Source organism: Staurois parvus, unplaced genomic scaffold (assembly GCF_062004578.1).
Source record: "Staurois parvus isolate SC_StPar_1 unplaced genomic scaffold, SC_StPar_1.0 ptg000243l, whole genome shotgun sequence".
NCBI lineage: Eukaryota > Metazoa > Chordata > Amphibia > Anura > Ranidae > Staurois > Staurois parvus.
In genome coordinates, this window is record NW_028318039.1 from 5,115,796 (window position 1) to 5,139,962 (window position 24,167).

General features: G+C 38.9%; 2 long non-coding RNA genes across 2 annotated transcripts in view; one reads left to right on the forward strand and one right to left on the reverse strand.

The window, feature by feature from the left end:
- Window positions 1–19,453, forward strand: part of LOC149459918 (uncharacterized) — a 33,263-nt gene extending 13,810 nt beyond the window's left edge. Inside the window, exon 2 of the long non-coding RNA XR_016313177.1 lies at window positions 18,254–19,453. This is a non-coding gene — a long non-coding RNA (uncharacterized LOC149459918). The remainder of the gene's footprint in view (window positions 1–18,253) is intronic.
- Window positions 1–24,167, reverse strand: part of LOC149459917 (uncharacterized) — a 65,799-nt gene that overhangs the window by 22,688 nt on the left and 18,944 nt on the right. The window contains exon 2 of the long non-coding RNA XR_016313176.1: window positions 8,811–8,941. This is a non-coding gene — a long non-coding RNA (uncharacterized LOC149459917). The remainder of the gene's footprint in view (window positions 1–8,810; window positions 8,942–24,167) is intronic.

Consider the following 24,167-nt stretch of genomic DNA (forward strand, 5'->3'; position numbering starts at 1 on the left):
GGTGACCAATGTAGAAATGTATTGGTTGTTGGTGTAACATCCCCCATTACATTGGTTGTCAGTGTAAATTCTTCATTACATTGGTGGTCAGCGCGAATTCCCTATTAGATTGGTGGTCAATGTAAATTCCCCTTTACATTGGTGGTAAATGCAGATTTGCGCTTACCCCGGTGGTCAGTGTAAATCCCCTCTTATATTGGTCATCAGTGTAAATTTCCTTTAACATTGGTGGTCGATGTAGAAATGTCACCTCCCACCCTCATCCCACACTGCCACTGTTCCCATCCACCCCAAGGACTGCCACTAAACCCATTCCAGCCCAGGCACTGCCACTGATCCCATCCCTCCAGCACTGTCACTCACCCTGTCCCCTCAGCATTGCCACTTATCCCATCCCTCCCCACCACTGCCACTGATCCAATCCCTCCCAACACTGCCACTGATCCCATCAGCCCCCTAGCACTGCCACTGATCACACCCTCCCCCCCCCCCAGTACTGCCACTGATCCCAGGAGTCCTAGGATCTCTAAGAGTTTTCTGTATATTGGTGGGTCCCCTCACCATCTCAGTCCATGGTGTGCAGGCAGTAAGGAGATGATGTGCTGTAATCTTCAGCAACCAATCAGTGAGACATAATAAGGTGTTGTAAACTCTATCAACCAATCAGTGAGCTGTAATGATGTGCCGTAACGTCTACCAATCAATTAGTAAGTGGTAATGATGCACAGTAACCAACAGCAATCAATCAGTAAGCAGTAATAATGTGCTGTAATCTCTAGCAACTAATTAGTCAGCAGTAATGATGTGCAGTAACCTCTAGCAACCAATCAGTGAACAGTAGTGATCTGCTGCAATCTCTAGCAACCATTAAGTGAGCAAAAATTATGAGCAGTAACCTCTAGCAACCAATCAGTGAGCAGTAATAATGTGCAGTAACCTCTAGCAGCCAATCAGTGAGCAGTAATGATGTACAGTAACCTCTAGCAGCCAATCAGTGAGTGGTAACAATGTTCAGTAACCTCTAGCAACCAATCAGTAAGTAGTAAGGATGTGCAGTAACAGCTAGAAACCAATCAGTAAGTGGTAAGGATGTGCAGTAACCTCTAGCAACCAATCAGTGAACAGTAGTGATCTGCTGCAATCTCTAGCAACCATTAAGTGAGCAAAAATTATGAGCAGTAACCTCTAGCAACCAATCAGTGAGCAGTAATAATGTGCAGTAACCTCTAGCAGCCAATCAGTGAGCAGTAATGATGTACAGTAACCTCTAGCAGCCAATCAGTGAGTGGTAACAATGTTCAGTAACCTCTAGCAACCAATCAGTAAGTAGTAAGGATGTGCAGTAACAGCTAGAAACCAATCAGTAAGTGGTAAGGATGTGCAGTAACAGCTAGAAACCAATCAGTAAGCCTTAATGAGTGCTGTAACCTCTAGCAACTAGCCAGTGAGTGGTAATGATAGTCTGTAACCTCTGGCAACCAATCACAACTGGTGCCTGATCTGCTGCAGTAAACTGATTTTGAGTCTAGCTGCTATTTATTTTATGTCTCAGAGCAGGTGGAGAGCGAAATTGCATGGGGGTGGGGTCAAGAAAATGTTTGCCCAGAGGCCAGTCAATATGAAATATGGCCCTGACGACTATAATCAGCTGACTGAGCTGTGACTGGTATTCATAAAGAATAAGTACTAAGCCAACCCTTCCCACCCACCTCCTCCTATCATAGAAGCTGTGCTATAGCGGTGGGAATATTGGAGAAGGAAAATGTCAATGCATTTCCCATCCTGGAGGCACAACAGGAATAACAGCAAATCTTTACACAGTGAAAGTCATTTCCCTCTTAGACAGATATCACTGGAATAGGTATCCCCATTGCAATATTTTTGCTTAGCTCCTCTTCTGGTTACAACATCAATTAATATCTTTATGACAATCATTACTAATATAAATAATAAGGGTCAATCTCCCCAGGGAGAACATAGACAGAGATAAATATGTTTTTTAAGCTGTCCCTACTCTTTTCAAAACCAAACACAAAAGTTTTACTGTGCAGACACTTTAAGGTTTATTGGAAAAACATAATGTACCTTCTGATAATTTTGAGTCATAATAAAGAAATTTCATCTGACTTTTTTTGAATGAATTTCTTGCTGTGATCGCTCTTCCATATTTTTACTTTTGCAAGAAATTTAGTAATTTGCATAATAGATGTGATATAAAAATAATTAGATTGTCTTCTATAAGTTAAATGACTTATACACTTGCTTTGCGAGAAGGAGCAGTAAAGCACAACCTATGTGTAGCACAGCAAAGCAGGGACATATATACAGTATATAAATATACACTGTGTGTGTGTATAAATACAGTATATGTATAAATTATGGACATAAACAAGTTTTTTTAAAAACATTAACACCCACTGATAACAGTATTTACATAAAACTGATGTTTAAATACAAGTATATAAAAAATAATTTTAACACTATACATTCCCTTCATTTTGACTAGAATGTACCATCGAGCTGAACCAGCATTAAAAAAAAATAAGACTGCTGAGCTAGCTAAAAATTTTTCTCCATTCGAAAATCACACCTTCAAGTACTGATTTACCCTTTTAGATGGTTAGTTTGTTTGGACACAACTATTTTTACTTTTGGTTTCATATCATAGTATTTAATTTGTAACAGGATCCACTACTATAAACAGCAGTGTGAAAGGTTTATACTTTATCAATAATAGATAATAGTTTGTCAACATTCCTTGCTAGAACTTTTCACTCTCCTTTTTTATATTTCCCAAGTAGATTATTTCTATAAGAAAATACAAGTAACCTCCAAATGAAAGCAGAAAAGATAATGGTGATTTAAAGTACACTGCAAGGCATGACCCAAGTCTCTGTACACCAAGAGCAAAACCTTGTTTGCCTAAATTATTTGTTTCTTCTGTCTAATGAATGTAATCCTAATATACAAGTGATAACACTGGCATTTCTTTGAAATGTTGATTTAGTTTAATTATGAAAATCACCAAGGTATTTTCTGGCTGCTGCATCACTCCCTGTACTAAGATTAATCACATCAACATCATTCATTTAATCTTCAAAAAGGAAGCAGTTGTCCACAAGAGCTTTCAAATAGCTTCATTAGTGCAATTTTTCAGACTCAAATACGAAGCTGGCAGGATCTGATTGAGAGGGAGGAAGGTCATTGTATTCCTTCGCTCCATGTTCTAATTATTTTTTGAATGTTTTGAATTTTGCCTGTGCGCATTTCCCATGCCTCTCTGTGGCTCAGTTTTTGGCATGTAAGGCACTAAGGTAAATATGTTTTTTTACTTGTACCCAACAATTGGCAGTAAAATGCTAGACTAACATACTATTTTGTTTAATTTTGTAACTATTGAACCTATTCATATTGTAAAAATGAAAAGGCTGTGATGGTGATTATTATTACTATTATAGGTTATAGTCTTTTTCTTTGCAAGTTAGTCCAAATAAATAAGTGACTGTATTTTACATGTTTTCATCCCGATGATTATTTGTTTAGACTTACAAGTTTAAAGGTTTAATACAGATGGCATATAGAATTGTTAAAAAAATTAGTAAAATCTTTATTGTAAAATAAATATTTATTATTTGGTGCATCCATGATACTCAGTTTGCCAAACATGTCTGCAAATACTGTAAGTCCAAAACTGCCCTCATTTTTGGATGCACCCTGTTCATAAGTAAAGGAATTGTTAATTTATTATAACTGGAGAGTGCAAAATCTGGTACAGCTGGGCATGGTAGCCAATCATATTCTAAATTCAAACTGTATATAATGAGCGCTAAGAGAAAAACTGGGAATGGTGAACCCACTCTATAGCACAATAAACATACCAAAACAAAAGTGCTGCGCTATATGAACAAAATTGGTGTATCCACCTAAAAAATAAAAAACAATCAGCAAATGCAGGTGAAATGTGATACAATAGCCCAAGAATGTTACTACATATCAAAACAATAGGTATACAAGAAATATAATATAATACGTGCAATCATTGATAATGGTGACTAAACACACAGTCCAAATACATAGAAAGAAATCCTTGATGAAATGATATCCAGTGCACAAACAGAAGTGCTCAGTGGAATAAATGGCTGCACTCACAATTAATATGAACCGCAATCCTAAGTAAAAAAAAGACATCCGTGAAATCCTTCACTACTATGCACTTACCGGAACTAAGATCAAAAAGGCTTGTAAAAAAAGATCCTCCAAGATATGAACATCTCCTCCTCTCAGGGCTGATACCTGGCCTAGTGAGGTGAGGTGAGTTGAGTTGAGGTGAGATGGACAGGACTGAGCCCTGCACTGCGCACTCCTCACCTCACCTCACCAGGTCACGCACCAGTCCTGAGAGGAGGAGATATACATATCTTGGAGGATCTTTTTTTACAAGCCTTTTTGATCTTAGTTCCAGTGAGTGCATGGTGGTGAAGGATTTCACGGATGCCTCTTTTCCACATTGGGATGTCAGTTCACTCTACTTAGGATTGCGGTTCATATTAATTGTGGGTGCAGCCATTTATTCCACTGAGCACTTCTGTTTGTGCACTGGATATCATTGCATCAAGGACTTCTTTCTATCTTCTAAATTCAGCTTGTTCAATTAAGATTTGACAAAAAAAACCTGGAAACTGATTGGTTTCTATGCAGAGTTGCACCAGATTTTGCATGCTCCAATTTAATAAATTGCCTCAATGTATTCTCCGTAACATGTCTGATTTGTAAAGAAGTTACCTGTGCTTGACTAACAGTAGCTGATCAAGCTTTAGACAAAAAGATAAAATTACATCTACATTACACCCCAGTTTCCAGCAGTGGTACTTAGGCAAGGGTGACATCGTGGGCCTTCTGAAAGATCCTGGGATATTCAAGAAGATTCCTCCTAAAACCAAAATGTAACATTTATGGGGAGATGGTCTAAGGAACATGAGTTTTCATGCAATGTCTGCTTTAAGCTGGCCATTGATGGATTGAATCTTGACCAGTTCAGCAGGGACTTCAGTAAAACCAGCCTGTAGGATTTTTTGCATGTGATTAGTGCCAGTGGCTATTGCCACCAGGAGTATTCATTGTGTTCTACTGGCAGGGAGGGCTCCCTGCTGGCAAAACACAAGAGCACTTATTATTTTGATGGAGGAATTGAATGATTTCAGCTTGTGGGTGCAGGAAAGAAAATCACATCATCTACGATTTGCCTTAGTCCTCATTCACGAAGCTGTAAAAAAATGCATTTACAGCCATTTTTTATTTACATATCTGAATGCAGCTGCATTGTTTTTAATGGAGAAACTCACACAGATGCATAAACATGCACTGCGTTCAGATCAGTAACACAAAATCCAAACCTTTGTGTCTGAGGACATGCATATACAGATACACCTATGAAAAAAAGAACAGGAAAATGTTTATGCATTAAAAAAAAACAGATCTATTTACTGATCATTTATAAGAAAACTTTTGTTCCTTGCCTAATGATCCGTTACCATGTGAATGTAGCCTTAAAGTAGATGCTAACTGAATCTGAAACTTATTGGTTGTTAAATCACTGCATACCATTAACAATTTTCTTTTTCTTACGAAATATCTCAGAGCTGCTAATCTCCTGTAGCCACTTCTTATCTACATACATACTTTCCAAGGATATCTGCACTTCATTTCTCAGGGTGGGATTTCCTAAAAGTGACAACAATGGCCCATACCTACACAATAGGTGTTGAAACTTCCACTTGTAGTCTCTGTCATATGACAATGTGACCAATAGCATAATGTGACCACTAGCACAATTGAGAGACAGGGGCAGATCACCCTAGAACTGGAAGTGTCTGAACAAGAACGTCTACATCAGGATCACTAAGTAGCAGCAGATTTAACAACATAAAAAAATTGTTTGGATTTTTATTAGTATGGGGAAGCTTATATGAGATTCAAGTGATTAGTTTTACATACAATTTTCTTTCTTTGGAGTAATTTGTGAAATAGGAAATTTTCAAACTAATATCTGTCCCCTCTCCCCAGTCAATCTGCAAAAAAATTTTCTCAAACTGAAAAACGTTTCCTGCTCCCGCTTGGCTTCTTTACAATTAAGAACTTTTTTTGCAATCAAATGGCATTAATTACTTCTACCTAAAGTAAATAACTACTGGATAGGGCATCATAATGTCCTCATTTTGCTCTATCTTTGTTTAACCACTTCCCACCCAGCCTATAACAGGATAACAGCTAAGCAGGAGCACTGCCATCCTGGGTGAATGTCATATGACTTCCTCCCAGGATCTTGCCTCATTCACGCCTCATGGGTCACAATGCAGTGCAATCTGTCACCCACTGTGTCTACCATAGCAGATGACAAATCAGTATACTGGTCTGCCTATACCATGTTATCACTGTGACCAATCACAGCAGATCACATGGAAATTGTACACAATGTATGGCTTTCATTCATAGCCATTTATTGTGTACTATTGTGTTGATCTCTGTGATTGGTTACAGTGATCACATGGTACAAACAGGGGCCATCACAGTACATCTGTACCATGTGATAGCTGTGGCCAATCACAGCTTCAGAATAATAAACACTGGATGAATGGATGCCATTCATAAAAAACAGTTGCTTATAACAGTGATTATCACTGTTATAAGGAATTATAGTGTGTAAAAAAAAAACAAATCCTGTCACCTCCCCAGAGTAGTGGTAACACTGTGCTGCTCTGGTCACAGTATGTAAACAAAATCATAAAAAAGAAAGAAAGGAAAAAAAATTTAAAATTGAAAATAATTACTATTTTTTTTACATATTGTCACCAGTCAGTGTCCATGATCACCACCACACCAGTTATCGCTGTACTACACTGGTGACAGTACGTTTAGAAAATGTGAAAAAAAAACATATATTTAAAATTTCTTCATTTTCCAAATACCTGTGACAGAAATTACAACTTCAAAAAACTCACCATGCCTCTTACTAAATACAGTACCTTTGACAGTCTACTTTCCAAAAAGAGGTAATTTGGGTATATTTGTATTGTCCTGTCATTTTCAGGCCTCAATAAATGAGATAGGCCATAAGTACATCAGGATTGATCAATTTTCAAATATATATACTATAGTTTGTGGACGCTATAACTTTCACACAGACTAAAAGATATCCACTGATTTTTGGGGGGGGGGTTACCAAAGAAATGTGGAAGTATATGTGGGGGGGGGGTTTCTGTATTTTTCCCTTTATATAGAAAAAACCCAGTGATTATTAAATACCACCAAAAGAAAGCTCTATTTGTCTAAACAAAATGCTAAAAATGTCATTTAGGTACAGTGTTGCATGACAGTACTTGTCATTCAAAGTGTGACAGCATTGAAAGCTGAAATATTTGTCCTATATAAAACATTCTTTTCCTTTGCTTCACCTACATTTTGATGTATTTTGCTGTTGTTTTGAGTTTGAACCTCCAAACAACAACTTTAAAAAAACATATAACTATAGGCCCAGTATAAAGGTACAAAAATTAAAAATAATTAAATAATTAAATGTAATAAAAGTAAAAAGCACAAAAAAATAAGCAAAAACAAAAATGAAATGAAATATAACAATGTTTTCTATTTTGGGGGTATTTATTTTACTTTTACTTTATGAAATCACATCAACATGAACAACCCTCCCTCCCCCCCAAAAAATGACATACCACTGTTTTTAGACCATTTCCTTTTTTGCTCTTTGGTATTTTTTGCTGGTTTATGTCTATTAGAAATTTTAAAAAATTGAGGCAAACCAAGCAACCTAAAAAAGAGACCACACAACATGTATTTTTTTCTAACTTCTTTCTTTATTTTTTTGTTTATTAAACTGTTACATGTTAAGGAACATCAAGTTACAGAAAATGCACAAATACACAACAAAAACCCTACAGTATACTTTCTTTTTACATTTCTGTCACACCTGTTGTCGTAAATAAAAGCTAAATTCATGAGCTGTTCCAAGTCCTTAAAAGCCTTATGAAACTACTTTAAAAGTGTGCAGTGAAATCAGAGAAAACAATTTTAGCTTAAATGAAGAGCCTATACATCTGTGCACAACTGGATGCAAGGCTTGGGTTCAGCTTTAAAAGGATATAGTGAGTCTAAGTAAAACACAAACTTCCTGGCTGCCACTCCAAACTGCTGTCCCCGTCTTAAATGCTAGAGTAAAAAATTACCAGTCAATTGATATGGACTCACCCCAAGGTGCTATCAACCATTATTTTCATATCTATTTCTTGTGCATCAGAAGCTGCCAATCAGTACCTTTGCCACACAATCAATTATAGGGAAGAGGTGAAGTGAAGACAACAGGCAGTGGCACTTTAAAAGCGGAGTTCCGCTCACCCTGTCAAAAAATAAAAGTCAGCAGCTACAAAAACTGTAGCTGCTGACTTTTAAAAAACAACCATTTACCTGAGGAAGTCACGAGGGCGTGACGTAACGCGTAGATGAGGTGTGGTGACGCACTTCCGGTGATCGCCATCTTAGGACTCCATAGTGTCTGCAGTACACCCATTGTTAGTGGTGTAAAGTGCGTGACATTTTCTACTTAAATGTGAGTTGATTACCTGGAAATTTTTATTCTATTCTACCAATAAATCCAATATTGCACTATGGAGGATCTTTGTTTTGTCCTTATATGATTCCTACATGGTCTTTACGTATTGGTAAGCCTATGGTCACCTGTACATGGAAGAGGAGCTGGAAGGGAAGGAGAGACCAATAAAGCGCTGTGATATCTAACCTACCTGGAGATTGTGGGCAGGATCCAGGGAGATCCGAAAAGTGTTTTGACCCTTGTAGGGTCGCAGCAGGAAGGTGAGTGGGCATGCTGATCGTTTAGGATTTACACTCACCGCTTGCACTAACACTGGAGCACCTGTATAAGGAGAAAATTATTGTGTTACTCTTGCCTTTAGCATGTATGATGGTACTATATGGACATTTATGTTTTACACTTGATTTATAACAAATGCAAATGGTACACTGATCACTTGTTGTTTGCAATATATATCCCTGTGTAGGGACTCACCTCCTTTTTTTTGTGCATATCATACTTGAATATTGGGGATTGGTCCCAGTGAGGGACAGGTTCAAGTCACGCGTTTGGGTCCTATTGGACTGCATGTTTTTCTTCTGCACCTTTTATCACCTAAAAGATCCTGGCAGATCTTACGCACCTGTAAGTTTTGTAACTGTATATGCGTTTATGTTTATTGATCTGTATCCACTGATTTTATAATTATTGGTATGTGTAAAAATAGCGCTGCACCATTTTGTTTATTATAACCATTTACCTGTTCCTTGGTCCCGTGGTGTGCTCCCACAGCCCGTTTCACCAGCCCTCCTGTATTCCTGGAGGCCGGCATCATCGGTATCAGTGTGGGCACCCGGATGTGACTGCTTGTGGCTTCACAGCCGGGTACCCACTGCGCATGCGCGAGTAGCGCTGCTCTTCATGAATAGTCCTGTAGTCTTCTGGGACCTGTCACATGTCCCAAAAGACTACAAGGAGGGAAGACACCTTCTATTTCTGATCGCCTAGGTGATTGGACTGGAAGTGGGAGCGGGTACCTGTCAAATTTGGGTACCCGCTTAATGGGGAGCGGGGGAGCAGTCCTTAAAGAGGAACTTCCCCTTTTGGGTGGTGCGCCGCTTTAACTGGAGTTTGTAACTCAAGAGCAGAAGCTTGGTATGATCAATGTTTGATTTTAGTTCCACTTTAAGAATTAACGTTACACTTTAGCCTGCACTGCAAATATTGATTTGTAGTGAGTCTTCTGCAGGAGACTGTAAGTGGTTATTTCTAAACTAATTTTGCAGACATGATCCACTTTAGTCTCCACCATGAAACATGCCCTGAGACATGACATGTAGCCATTGTTGGAGTGCATTAGTGAAGACAGTATATTGCTGCAATGGGGCTGCAGAAAATCATTGGCACTGAGATGTAAAAATTAATGAAAAAAAGTACTTAAATTAGGAAAAATGTCAATTATTTATGACACACGCATAGCTTTAGAAAACTAAATGTCATTTGGTTAGCGTTTACATCTTTTAAACCCTTTAACACTTAACCTATACTAGGAATTTACCTTTAACATGAACCTTAAAATGAACCATCTAACATTAAAAATAAACCCTTAAAGTGGTTGTAAAGGCTCAGAGTTTTTTTTTTTACCTTCAGGCATTCTATGCTTGAAGGTAAAAAACCTTCTATGTGCAGCAACCCCCCCCCCCAATACTTATCTGATCCCCCGCTCAATCCAGCGATGTGCAGGAGAGCAACAGCTTTTTCGGGGTCTTTCCCTCCTCCTTGGCTGAGACAGCAACATTGGCTCCTGCTACTGGCAATCACAGCCAGTGAACCAATGAGGAGAGAGTGGGGGTGGGGCCGAGCCACGCAATGTGTTTGAATTGATAGACAGAGCAGTGGCTCAAGAGCAAGCCTGCTCAGCTGCCCCCATAGCAAGATGCATTCTATGAGGGCACTCAACAGGAGGGAGAAGCCAGTAGCACCAACAGGAGACCAAAGAAGAGGAGGATCAGGGTTTATGCAAAACCATTGCACAGATCAGGTAAGTAAGACATATATGTTATTTTTTTAAAAAAACAGCCTTTAATACCACATTAATGTATTTCTAACACTTAACTCTATTCTTCCCTCTAATCTTAATCCTTGACCTGCAATTTAAAGGTAACCCCATAGCACTTGACCTTATGTCTAAATATACTTTGATTATTTAGCCAAAATCTAACTATAACCTGAACTGTCACCTGAATTATCAACTGAACAGAGCATTATTCACTTTATTTTGTAATAACAATGAATCCGTTCAACAAGTAATTTTAGCATGGACATTACACAAGAAAACTCATGCTTTAACTATCTTATGCTTTCTATATATAGTGTACTTGGACTGCTGTAGCAAATGTAGTGGCAAGGTATTTCTTTTGTTATGTAGAACAGTATAAACAAAATTAGAGCATACTCATTAATCCAGACTTTTCTAGATACATGCTTTATGCATTGGTGCAATCCAAGGGGAATTTTTAATTCATGTTTACCCTTTCATTTATCTCTAGCCATAAAGTAGTGCGTTTCTAGCCATGAAAACGTATGAGTAGAGATTCATGAATCTATTAGAACTCGAACTACCCCAGGTCTTTGACTTGTCTGGAGATATATAGGAGAACTTTATGTAAGTTGGTTTCCAAGTCTCTATTTGTAACAACCAGGAAACAACCAAGTACACTTTTGACTGATTTACCTGCAAAAGGATTTGCAATTCTGTTTAACCTACACATCTAGTATCTCATTCCCTTTGATAATGTGCTCTTGCCACGAAACGCGTTAGGATAAGGATACCTCTCATACCACTTGTTACCTACATGGTCCATGCATCTGACTGTCAGCCATCTTTTTGGATTCTGTGAATCAGCTTCTTTGGATATTACTATGTAAGTGTGCTACCTGTTTTTACCAATCTCTTGAATAAAAATACTACACTATCAAGATTTCTCTCTTTTGGGTCTTATTGCTGAGTCCCTAAGGTGATCTCCTGATATAAAAGCACACCACCACTGGCGATAGATGATATAAGGCAAATTCGTGTTACTGTAAGGAGGCGTACTCCCCCTGGTGGTAGGAGATGGCAAGAGTGGTGCACAGTTGTTCCTGAGGGCTCTACGCTGATGACCATTTGGCTGTGACCAGGAGTAGGTCATTATACTCCAATGCGCTTTGGCTTGCGCTATCTGGTTAGTGCATTTTACAGCTATTCGCCTATCACAGAAGTCACGGATTTGATTGGCACTCGGATGTACCCCTAGATCTAATGACTCTAACATCCCTATCACTATATTCACTTCGATTGGTCGGATGAATCTTTATTACTTACCCGACCACTGTTTACATTAATTTATGTACGTTAAACCTGGTGCATGTCATACCTCTAATGTATTTCCTTCTATTTCTGTTGTGCATATGTAAATTCTCCTTACTATACACTCAAGCGCTGCATTTTTTTGCTTTATTTTATTTTTTATCTAGTAAGATTACTCTTTCTGGTGTAGTTTAAGTGCCTAATAACTGAAGGCTACTTACTAAAGGAGTTGTGAATCTTTTATGAAAAACTTGTGTGAATATTTCAATTATCCTACTGAGAAAAGCATCTTCACATGATACTGTATTGTATGAATGAACAAGAATTTGCTTTTCACAAAATTGAATAAATAAAGTGAATAGTCACACAATTTGAGTGAAGAATTTCTACTCCTTTAGTAAACCAGTTACATTTTCCAATGTTCAGGATGGGGGTAATGAAGTACCAAAGATATTTGCATTGCTGAACCAGGAAATAAATGTGTCAAATGCCTGACACTGCAGTATGGCAAATGTATTTAAAACACTAGACAGGATGAACAAAATTACACATTCTTTGACAACTAAAACAGTAGCCACCATATACTATACAGGTTGTGTGAAGATTTTCAACTCCTTTAGTAAATCAGTTTCATTTCCCAACAAGCAGACTGCTGTAAAGAGGTACCAAAGTAAGCTGAATTGCTGAACAAGGAAATGAATGTGTCAGCTGCCTGGCTGTTCAGTATAGCAACTGGATTAAAATCACTTGACTGCCTCTACAGAATTACAAATTCTTTTACAGGTAAAACAGTTGCCACCATATACTGTATATACATAAACTGTAATGTATATTTTCATATTTTCCCAAAGGTACACTTGTATTTATACATTTCTTCTATAATAAAAGACTAACGCATGAAAACATGTTTTAGCAGGTGAAGTGTAAACCCAATTGGCTGCCATGAACAGCAAGCCCTATAAATACCCCTAATAAATCAGGTTCTGTGCTCTGAAAAAGAATCTACAGTCTGCATTTGTAAGTGTAAAAATAAAAAAAAGAAATCACATTGCAAACATATCAATTTGTGTCTAGCTATTCAGTGACAAAAATGCTCATTTTTAATAAGATAAATAAATAGACACCACTATTACAATTGTAGCTAATGTTAAAATAGGATTCTGTAATTTTAATTCTAACTAGTAGAAGAGAATGGCTGTCTTCACAGAACAGTGAGCACTATAATTTCACCTTTCTGACCACTTCTTCCCTTCCTTCCATATATCCTCATAAAATATTTACACCCCACCGAATGACCACTCAGATGATCCTCGAACTGTCTTGCAGAATCCCTGATGATGTCATGGAAATGTTAAACCCATTATGCTAAGCTAGGACCTCCATCTACTCTGACCTCTTGCCATAGTCATCAGAAGACAGAAAGATATTTTTACATGGGACTTAGTCTAAATTCAAATCTACAACATATGCCTCTGCAGGCTGCTGCCATCTCAATCAAGACTGATAAATATTTTACAATATTAAACATTCGATTTCCATAAATCTATTTTGCCTCAAATACTGCAAAAAAGGATTAAGATTAAACATGTAATTAGATGAAAAACCTGTTTTTGCATAATTTAATATATAAGACAGTTCCACTGCTTCCTGATACTCTAACATTTTAAATATTTTGTACTGTCTCATTATTTAAGGTTCAGCACGTGTGATCATATTAGTTTTGGTTGTACTATTATTTGAAAAAAAAGTAAAAATTATAGATTTTTGTGAGCAGATTTTTATGTAATTATAGGCAGAAGATATTTTCTATTTTATTCCAAATTTTAAAAAGTCCTTATAAAAAGTTAGCATTAGTAATAAGTAAGTTTATTAGCATGCTTGAAGAAATTGGTAAAATTTTTTGTTATCTGGCTAGTTGTGTTTTTTCTGGTTACTTAAACATGCATATGCAGATGTATTTTGTCTATCAGAGAACCATGAAACTTTTAAATCTTGATTGGTCTTAACTTGTAACAGTGAAATGAATGTAGGAATATCACTCTAGGCATTGGGTACCAGATATTCTAATGTAAAAAAAATGCAACTGTCCAGTCAAAGAAAGTTTCTAGTACAAGACATAATGACACAACCATAAAAGAATATCTTTATGAAAAATATCCTCATACAGAACATTTCTCATGATATTGTATTTTGACATCATATATTTTGAATGTTTTATTTATATTTTTAAATTTACACTATCGCTTGGCTTAAATACAGCATCAGCACCCCAATCTGATTTATCACAATTTGAAAGAATACATAATTTTTAGGTTGATTGCACTGTGACACCTGATTTTTTTATTCAGCAGTAATAGGCCTAAATCGATCGGTGAAAATAGCAGTCATAACAGATCTAAAAGCTATAGGAGAGTATATTATGTTAAACCCCTCAACTTCATACAAATTGGCAGTACTTCTGGCAGTATCAGATTGTATACTCCTGAAATTTTAATACAATTTCAAAACAGAGTAAATATCACATCCCTGTATCCCTAAATTAGGGGTGCTCAACCCATGGCCCACAGAGCCCTCTGATGTGGTCCACTACCTCAACCCATGGAAGTGCATGCCCATGCTCTTGGAGCTCAAATCACGATTGCCAATCCACCATCCCAGGGCATCAGAGTGCATGGAGCAGGAACCAGCAGCGGAGGAAGCAGGCAGCTGTGCAGGAAACCAGAGCCGCATTAGCCGATGCTTCCTCTGTAGCACCAGCTCCTTTCTCAGATGAAGCGATACCAAGTACACTTTGCCTGGAATCTTTCTAGCAGCTTGGAGAGTGACGTCAACAGAATCTGGAAGAGGAATCAGTCAGTGTCAGGGGCGGACTGACAACTCATGGGGCCCCCGGGCAATAGGGGATCATGGGGCTCCTGTGTCCTTGCCCAAGCTCAAAAAAGCCTATGAAAAAGGTACCAGGGGCATCTCATGGGGCCCCCTACTGACCCCGGGCCCTCGGGCAGTGCCCAAGTGTCCAAATGGTCAGTCCACCCCTGGTCAGTGTATTAAACATCACATACACTGCACTTTTGCAATGGGCATATTGCACTTATAAAAAAAAGGGTTATTTTACTGCTTTTGCACTGATCTTCAGCTGCAGCACAGTGCACCTGCGCCATTGTTGCAGGTTAGCTGCACTGAGCCATAGACTTTTTATTATAACCTGCAGGTTTGGTGTGTTTTCAGAAAGTGTACCACACCTGCAAGATGTAATGGAAGCCTAAGGCTCAGTGCAGCTAACCTGCAGGAAAGCCACAGTTGCTCTGAGCTGCAACTACGGTGCGGGTAAACTGCAGCACATCAGTATGAAAGCAACCTTATAGGGGGATCAGGACAATAAGGGTTCATTTACATGTGAGTTTGGGGGGTGGTAAAACCCCATAGTTCATTTTGGCCCACAATCTGTTACCAAATTACTTAAGTGGTCCTCGTTTTTCAAAAGGTTGAGCACCCCTACCTTAAATATTTTTAAAATAGTAGCAATAAAAAGAACTCTATAATATGAGCCTTTTTTTAAACAAAAGCACAGTTGTTGTCTACAACCTCTGTCTGCAGTGTAACAACCATTCTAAAAGGAACAGCTATTTGGGTACCACATGCATGAGGAAATACATCACTCTGAACCAGGGGTGGACTGACCATTTGGAAACTCGGGCACTGTCCGAGGGCCCGGGGTCAGTAGGGGGCCCCATGAGATGCCCCTGGTACCTTTTTCATAGGCTTTTTTGAGTTTGGGCAAGGACACAGGGGCCCCATGATCCCCTATTGCCCGGGGGCCCCATGAGTTGTCAATCTGCCCCTGCTCTGAACCACGGAGCTTGATAGGAGCAACACCGCACTGAGACAAGTTGGCAACAAAAGACATTTCCAAGGTCACATAGCAGCCATTGCTTTCAAAGTGCTGCTAATGCACCATTTTCCTCCTACTCTAACTGAAAAAAGCATAGCGACCACTTTATTTTATGGAAGACCAATGTGTTCTTTATCTCCTCCTCTTCCAAGGCACATTGCAGACATTTCTTCGGAAGAGACTGCTAACATGCCCTTTTTCCGCCTCCTCCCCCTCCTCTTCTTTCTGTTAATCAGCATAGAGAGAGAAGGAAGGATGTGGTGCTGGCATGGAGGAGGAGTCAAGCAATAATTATAAAATGAGGAGGAAAATTATATGACCAGTGGAAATGGCAGGTAGGCAGGCAGCAAAATGTGTATAATCCTATACCCATTGGCTGCCCTCCCTTCCTGAAATCTGTTTATGTGGAATTAAACAAATTACAGAGGTGGTTTGTATTAGCTTTCATTGGCTGGAGGTTGTAGGCATTGTATGTGTGGATGGTATGATGGTATATAAATTATTTTTTAGAAATATTATAATTTCTATTTGCAATGTACTATATATATATACTGTGTGTGTGTGTGTATATATATATATATATATATATATATATATATATAATATCTATATATATATATTAATTGAACAAGCTAAAGTTAGAAGCTGATTGGCTATTATGCACTGCTGCACCAGATTTTGCACTCTCCAGTATTAGTAAATCAGTTCCACTGTATTGTTATTTGTTTGGTTTATATACTGCAATTGAATGTTTTTGTGTGCTGCTGTCTGGTATATTGATACACCAAGTGCAGTAATCCTTTTTGTTTATTTGATGAAGGACTTATCAAATGTTTGGGTGTTCTTATTTCTAGGTGACATTTTTGTTTTGTGAATTAATAGGGGTGCTATGTAGTAGGGGGAAGCCAGTATTTGGGGGAACTTGTGAAATACTGAACACTTTCACTCTCTTCCTGCCCAGGCCAATTTTCAGCTTTCAGTGCTGTCACACTTTGAATGACAATTACTCAGTGATGCGACACTGTACCCAAATAAAAATGTTATTTTTTCACATAAATAGAGCTTTTTTGGTGGTATTTAATCACCACTGCGTATTTTTTCTATAAAAAAATAAAAAAGACCGATTTGTCTTTTTAAAAAGTGTTTTTCTTTGTTTCTGTTATAAAATGTTGCAAATAAATAATATTTCTTTATAAATTTAGGCCAAAATGTATACTGCTACATTCCTTTGGTAAAAATAACCCAAATAATACTATTTAGTCTGTAGGAAGGTTATAGAGTCCACAAACTATGGTATATATATTTGAAAATCAATCAATCCTGATGTACTGATCTAATTTCTGACCCAAAAATGCAAGGGGAGTGCAAATACCTCCCAATTGACCCCTTTCTGGAAAGTGGACAGTCCAAGGTATTTAGTAAGAAGCATGGTTAGTTCCTTGAAGTTGTAATGTGTTGACACAAATTTTGGGAAAATGAAGAAATTTAACTAGCAGTGATCAGGGACACTGACTGGTGACAATATGAAAAAATAAATAAATAATTTTTAAATTTTTTAAAAAATATTTTTTCTCTTTTATGAAAATTTTCTTCTATTTTTTTTTATTTTTTAACATACTGTGACCAGAGTAATACAATGTTACCACAGTGACACTGTACTACTCTGCTGTGGTAATCAGGATTTTTTTTAACACATTATGATTGCTCATAACAGTGATAATCATTGTTATAGGCAATCATTTTTTATGTATGTAATCCATTTACTATTGTGAAGCTGTGATTGGCAATAGCTATCACATCACAATAATATTAATCACATGGTACAGATAATCTCTGATTGGCCCTGTCTGTACTATTTGATTACTGTGACCAATCACAGAGATCAGCACAATAGTACACACTGAAAGGCTATGAATGGAAGCCATTCGTTGTGTACAATAGCCGTATGATCTGCTGTGATTGGTCACAGTAATTACATGGTACTGGCAGTTGCCCAGGACACTGATTTGTGTGTGGTAGAGGCACAATCCTGGGAGGACATCATATGAGCTAGCAACAAGAAGGGAGGAGAGCGGATGTGAATCTCTCCGTGTCAGGAAAACTTGTCAGAAGAGAATTATTCAGATATCAGAGGAAGGGAGCAAAGAAAAATGACACTTGGTGCTCACAGAAGGGATTATTTTTCAAAGTATCCATGTAGGAAAGTAGAAAGCATATCCATACTGCATTTTGTAGGGACCTAATTGTCCTCTGAGGGCCAGTTACCATTCCATCACGGTGTTCTCTGTTCTCATGCAATAAGAATAAACTTTTAATATTTCACAGTATATTTGTCTATACTGATACACCTGCTCTTAGAAGCAGTACAAATTTGTATTTGAACAAAATTATTTCCTGTCCCATTGTTTTTCAGATCTTTATGCGTGCTTCAGAACCGATCAAGATTGACCACCACCATACTATAAAAGGATTTTGCAGCAAGTTTTTTTTATACAGTCAAAATATTATTTTACTTTTCAGTAAAGTTAATGTCATGTTTTATTGCTATGTGGCAAATACTGTACATCACAAGGCATTGCAATAGTTAGAAATACAGGTAAGTTATAGTTCTAACCTGTATTTTGACATCACTTAGTGCGTGTGTGTGTGTGGTGTGTGTGTGTGTTGCATTTTATCCAGTTGTTCAAAGTTTCCCAGACATCTGGCTTCCCCATCCCATCTAAATTTATACTTATCTTTTTCATAGGTTTTCATACCAGTCACATGATACATATGAGGGTTAAGAGTGCAAAATCTGATGCAGGTGTGCATGGTAGCCAATCAGCTTCAAACTTTAGCTTGTTCATTCAAGCTTTGATAAAAAAAAATCCAGAAGCTGATTGGTTTCTAGACACCAGATTTTGCACTCTCCAGTTTTAGTAAATCAACACTATGGCCCTATGCCTCTCTGAAACATCTCTCAGCTGTGGGCGGTCCTCAGTGATGCAGAGACTGGCTCTGACATAATGATGCCATTTCCACTCTCTGCATCATTTCACTAAAAGTGCTGGTTGCCATGATGAAGCCCCCTCAAGGGGCAGATTCATGGTGCCCTGTACTCACAAGAAGTCCTCAGTTCCACTGAAATCCAGAATCCCAAAATAAATCTGAAAACTGAGGACAGCTAGAAGACCAATATGGTACTACAAGCGACAGCAGCTGAGAGGGGGTACATTTTTCAGCCAGTTGTTTTTTTTATATCTGCTAGGATAAAAAGATTAAAAAAAAACATAAACAAATACAAAAGGTGCCTATAGTTGGGTTCTAAGTCTACATACAGTATCTATACTGACTAACTATATGTTAATATGGTTAGACAATATTATAAAAGGTCCCTATTCTAAAAAGCCCCCTGGACTGTAATTAAATGCACAGATTTCCAGTTCTCAGTTTACATTTTATACTCTCCTTTCTATGTTACTCTAAGATGTGTACAATAACTATTTAAATGCAAAACAATGCATTTGTGCTAGCAAACTTTTCTCATTTATATTTCATTTGAAATGAGTATGAGAGATAGTGTTGTTTCAAGATAAGTACTTATTTAATTTTAATAAAGCTACATAAGTACGTGTCTATGTATACCAATTTTTTTTATGTTAAATGCTATTTAAATAAGTGTAAATATCAGTATGTCTGGAGTAAAGACTTTGAAATGTGTTGTAAGCTATATACTTTTTCAGCAACAGGTGATCATGAATATGAGACTATTGTCTTCACATGTTTATGTTCACCCAGCAAGCTTGTTCTACACATGCAGGCAGCTTCAGGGGAAATGTGTTTATTTTTTTATTTTCCTGATAACTCCCTGGGTCTTTGAAAGCAATAGAACTTCACTGGGCTAGCAAAAAAGTACCCCTTTAGTAAATTTCTGTGTGAAAACATGTATAATTTATAGCCTGACTCTAGCCAATTTTTATATCATGGGCATTTATTAATTCATTTCTGCATCCCTGTTGCTGAGATATCCCCTCAACATTAACAGCAATAACATATATTAGTAGCATGGAGACAGGACAGGGAGTGAGGTGATATATCGAGTGGTGTATTTAGGTTTCATGCTGCCCTAGGCAACCCAAAAATTGGCTCCCACCCCCACGGAGACCCTGACAGTGTCCAACACCCCCCCCCCCCCTCCCCATGAAGAAAGCATGACATTGACGAACAACGCCCCAGCACCAGCCCCCCCACACCCAAGTGAGCTCCCCACTACCACCACCCCCCATACACTGCCAACCCCCCACCACCCTAGTGAGAGAGAAGACACCCTCACAGCTCCAGACATCCCCAGGAACAAGAGTCCAACTCTGCATACACCATCAAGCAGCCTGCAGTCTCTCTCAAATCCCACCTGCTTCCCATGCTGCATGTGTCCCTTCTTCCATCCCTTCTTTCGGGGGCAGCACTGCCCCCTGAAAAATTCTTCTGCCCCCCTGAAAAATGCTGCCCTAGACAAATCCCTTGTTTGCCTTGTGGTAAATATGCCCCTGGATATATCCCCATTGAAATGAAAACAGCGGTCAAAAGGGGGACGGAAAGTAATGGAGGATTTTCACAGTGAGAAATTTTAAGGATAAGTTGACCTTTTGCTAAAAGAAAATAATAAATGCACTTTTTTGCAGGTAAAAAAATGTGCACTTGTTATTTTGTGCTACAGGAGCCTGTAAACCATTGCACCAGCCTGTAAACCATTGCACCAACAGATCGCTGGTGCCATGCAGGTCTCATGCATACCGTCAGTATATCTGCTTGCCCTTACAGGATATACTGACAGGAAGAATCAATTCCCTAACACGGCGCTCCACAGCACGGTGGTAGTTTATTGAGAACTACAAACAGCCCACACCCCCAAAGGGAGCTAAACATCACCATTCATCTGCAGAACCACCAAATACTAAATAAGAACAACTGAACCAGTCCAGCGTGGTCCCTAAATCCAACCAAACATGGCGAAGAATAGCAGCTTTCTGGGACTGGTCATACAGTGTGAAGGAAACCTATGGGAGCATCAAATAAGGTATTCCTCTACTAGTTTAAAATAATAATGATACACAGAAATATTTCTATATGTAGGCTACATAGTGTTAATAACTTAAAGAAAATCGTTCACGTGAAGCAAAATCAGACTGAATCAAATCAGAGTAGGATTTTAGTTTTTACACTAATTTTGACATTGCCAAATAATTAAAGCATAAGTGGAAGCTCCGCTTTCCTGCCTCCTCCCCCCCCCTCTGCTGGCACACATTTGGCACCTCTTGGCAGAGAGCGGGGACCTGGTTTTGACAGGTACCTGCTCCCACTTCAGTTCACCCTCCCCAGCTCTCTGGGACACTTCACAGGTCCCAGAGGACTGCGGTCCATTCATAAAGTGCAGAGCGCTTTGTGCATGTGCAGTAGGAAACCGGCTATGAAGCCGCTAGGCTTCGCTGCTGGTTTCACTTAGCCAAGATGGCGGCACCAGCACCCAACAGTCAAATGAAGAATCAGCTCGGGGTGAGGACACCGCTGGATCCCTGGACGGGTAAATGCCCTAATATTAAAAGTCAGCAGCTGCAGTATTTGTAGTTGCTGACTTATAATTTTTTTCTTTGGGGGGGGGAGGGTGGGAGGCCAGAACTCTGCTTTAACCATGGAGAAATACTATTTTGACAACCTATACATAAAGTATATTTAACTATGTAACTGGATAACATTGACTTGGTTAAAACATTGTGTATCATCAAAAATTGGCATTGTTTTTAGTACTTTTATATACCTTTTTTCATATTTTTTGCATCTCAGTGCTGATGGTTTTTCTCCAGCCTCTTTGCAGCTTCTTCCTGTCTACTTACATGCACTCCAATGGTGGTTACATGTCATTGCGTACAGTGGGCTTCCTCATGGTGACAACGGCAAAACAATGAGTGTTGGAATGGGAATAGGAGAGCAGTTGGGATACAGGGATGAAGCCTTGTCACCCCATAGCAGAAAGTACCTGAACAAGGACATTTATGACAGGACCAACAGGTATTTTTTATTAAAATCTGCAGTTTTAAGAATATTGAAAATTTCAAAATAATATTAATATTTTAAAGATTGTATGAAATTGTATTGACTAGTTTTATATCTTATTTAAAACTCCATTCTGACAAACTAACAAATATGCTACATTTATAAGTGAACTGCTGTACATCCAAGTACTTTCTTTTTTTAAATTGCACCGAAATAAGAAAGTATATACACTGCTCAAAAAAATTTAAAGGAACACTTTGAAAACACATCAGATCTCAATGGGGAAAAATATCATGCTGGATATCTATACTGATATGGACTGGATAATGTGTTAGGAATGTAAGGAAGCCCCATCGTTTGATGGAAATGAAAATTATCAACCTGCAGAGGACAGAATTCAAAGACAGCATTAAAATCAAAGTGAAAAAAATTATGCAGCAGGCTAGTCCATTTTGCTGAAATTTCATTGCAACAACTCAAAATGGTACTCAGTAGTTTGTATGGCCCCCACGTGCTTGTATGCATGTCTGACAACATCAGGCATGCTACTAATGAGACGACAGATGGTGTCCTGGGGTATTTCCTCCCAGATCTGGACCAGAGCATCACTGAGCTCCGGGACAGACTGAGGTGCAACCTTGCAGCGTCGGATGGACCGAAACATGATATTCCAGAGGTGATCTATTGGATTTGTCAGGCGAGCATAGGGACCATTCAATGGCATCAATTCCTTCATCCTCCAGGAACTACCTACATACTCTCGCCACATGAGGCCGGGCATTGTTGTGCACCAGGAGGAACCCAGGACCCACTGTACCAGTGTAGGGTCTGACAATGGGTCCAAGGATTTCATTCCAATACCTAATGGCAGTTAGGGTGACATTGTCTAACCTGTAGAGGTCTGTGCGTCCCTCCATGGATATGCCTCCCCAGACCATCACTGACCCACCACCAAATCGGTCATGCTGAACGATGTTACAGGCAACATAACATTCCCCACAGCTTCTCCAGACCCTTTCACCTCTGTCACATGTGCTCAGGGTGAACCTGCTCACATCTGTGAAAAGCACAGGGTGTCAGTGGCGGACCTACCAATTCTGGTGTTCAATGGCAAATGCCAATCGAGCTCTATGGTGTGGGGCAGTGAGCACAGAGCCCCCTAAAGGATGTCAGGGAGACACAGCAAACCTTCTGGCAATGGGACATATTGATGTGCCATCCTGGAGGAGTTGAACTGCCTGTGCAACCTCTGTAGAGTCCCGGTATCGCCCCATGCTACCAATAGTGGCCACCCTCATGAAGTCTATTTCTGATTGTTTGGTCAGAGACATTCACACCAGTGGCCTGCTGGAGGTCAGTTTGTAGGGCTCAGGCTGTGCTCATCCTGTTCCTCTTTGCACAAAGGAGCAGATACCGGTCCTGCTGATGGGTTAAGGACCTTCTACGACCCTGTCCAGCTCTCCGAGAGTAAATGCATGTCTCCTGGAATCTATGTTCTTGAGACTGTGCTGGGAGACACAGCAAATGTTCTGGCAATGGCACATATTAATGAGCAATCCTTAAGGAGTTGGACTGCCTGTGCAACCTCGGTAGGGTCCAGGTATCACTTCATGTTACCAGTAATGACACTGACCCTAGCCAAATGCGAAACTTGTGAAAAACAATCAGGAAAGATCAGTAGGGAAAAAATGTCAGTGGCCTCCACCTGTAAAACTATTCCTGTTTTGGGGGTCGTCTCTAGTGGGCCTGTTGTTAATTTCATTAACACCAAAGCAGCTGAAACGTCTTAGCAACCCCCTCTGCTACTTAAGTGACCAGATCAATATCCCAGGAGTTTAATTGACTTGATGCTATACTCTGATTAAAAAGTGTTCCTTTAATATTTTTTGAGCAGTGTATATAACGGATGATGAGGAAGTGAAAATAAGATATGGATATTATTAAAATAAAAACATGCAGTGGTGGAACAAGGTGTGTGTGGTTATGCTACAACACAACCAAAAATTCTCCTAGCATATCTGACAGCAACAAGGGCATAGCTGCCAAGTGCCCTGGATCCTGTGGGACAGTTACATAGTTAGTCTGGCTGAAAAAAGACAAAAGTCCATCCAGTTCAACTATTAAAAAAAAAAAAAAAGTTATAATCCTATACCCACAGTTGATCCAGAGGAAGGCAAAAAAACCCAGCAAAGTATGATCCAATTTGCTCCTGCAGGGCAAAAAAATTCCTTCCTGATCCCCGGAGAGGCAATCGGATATTCCTTGGATCAGTTCAGATTGTGCACAGTGTCTCACTG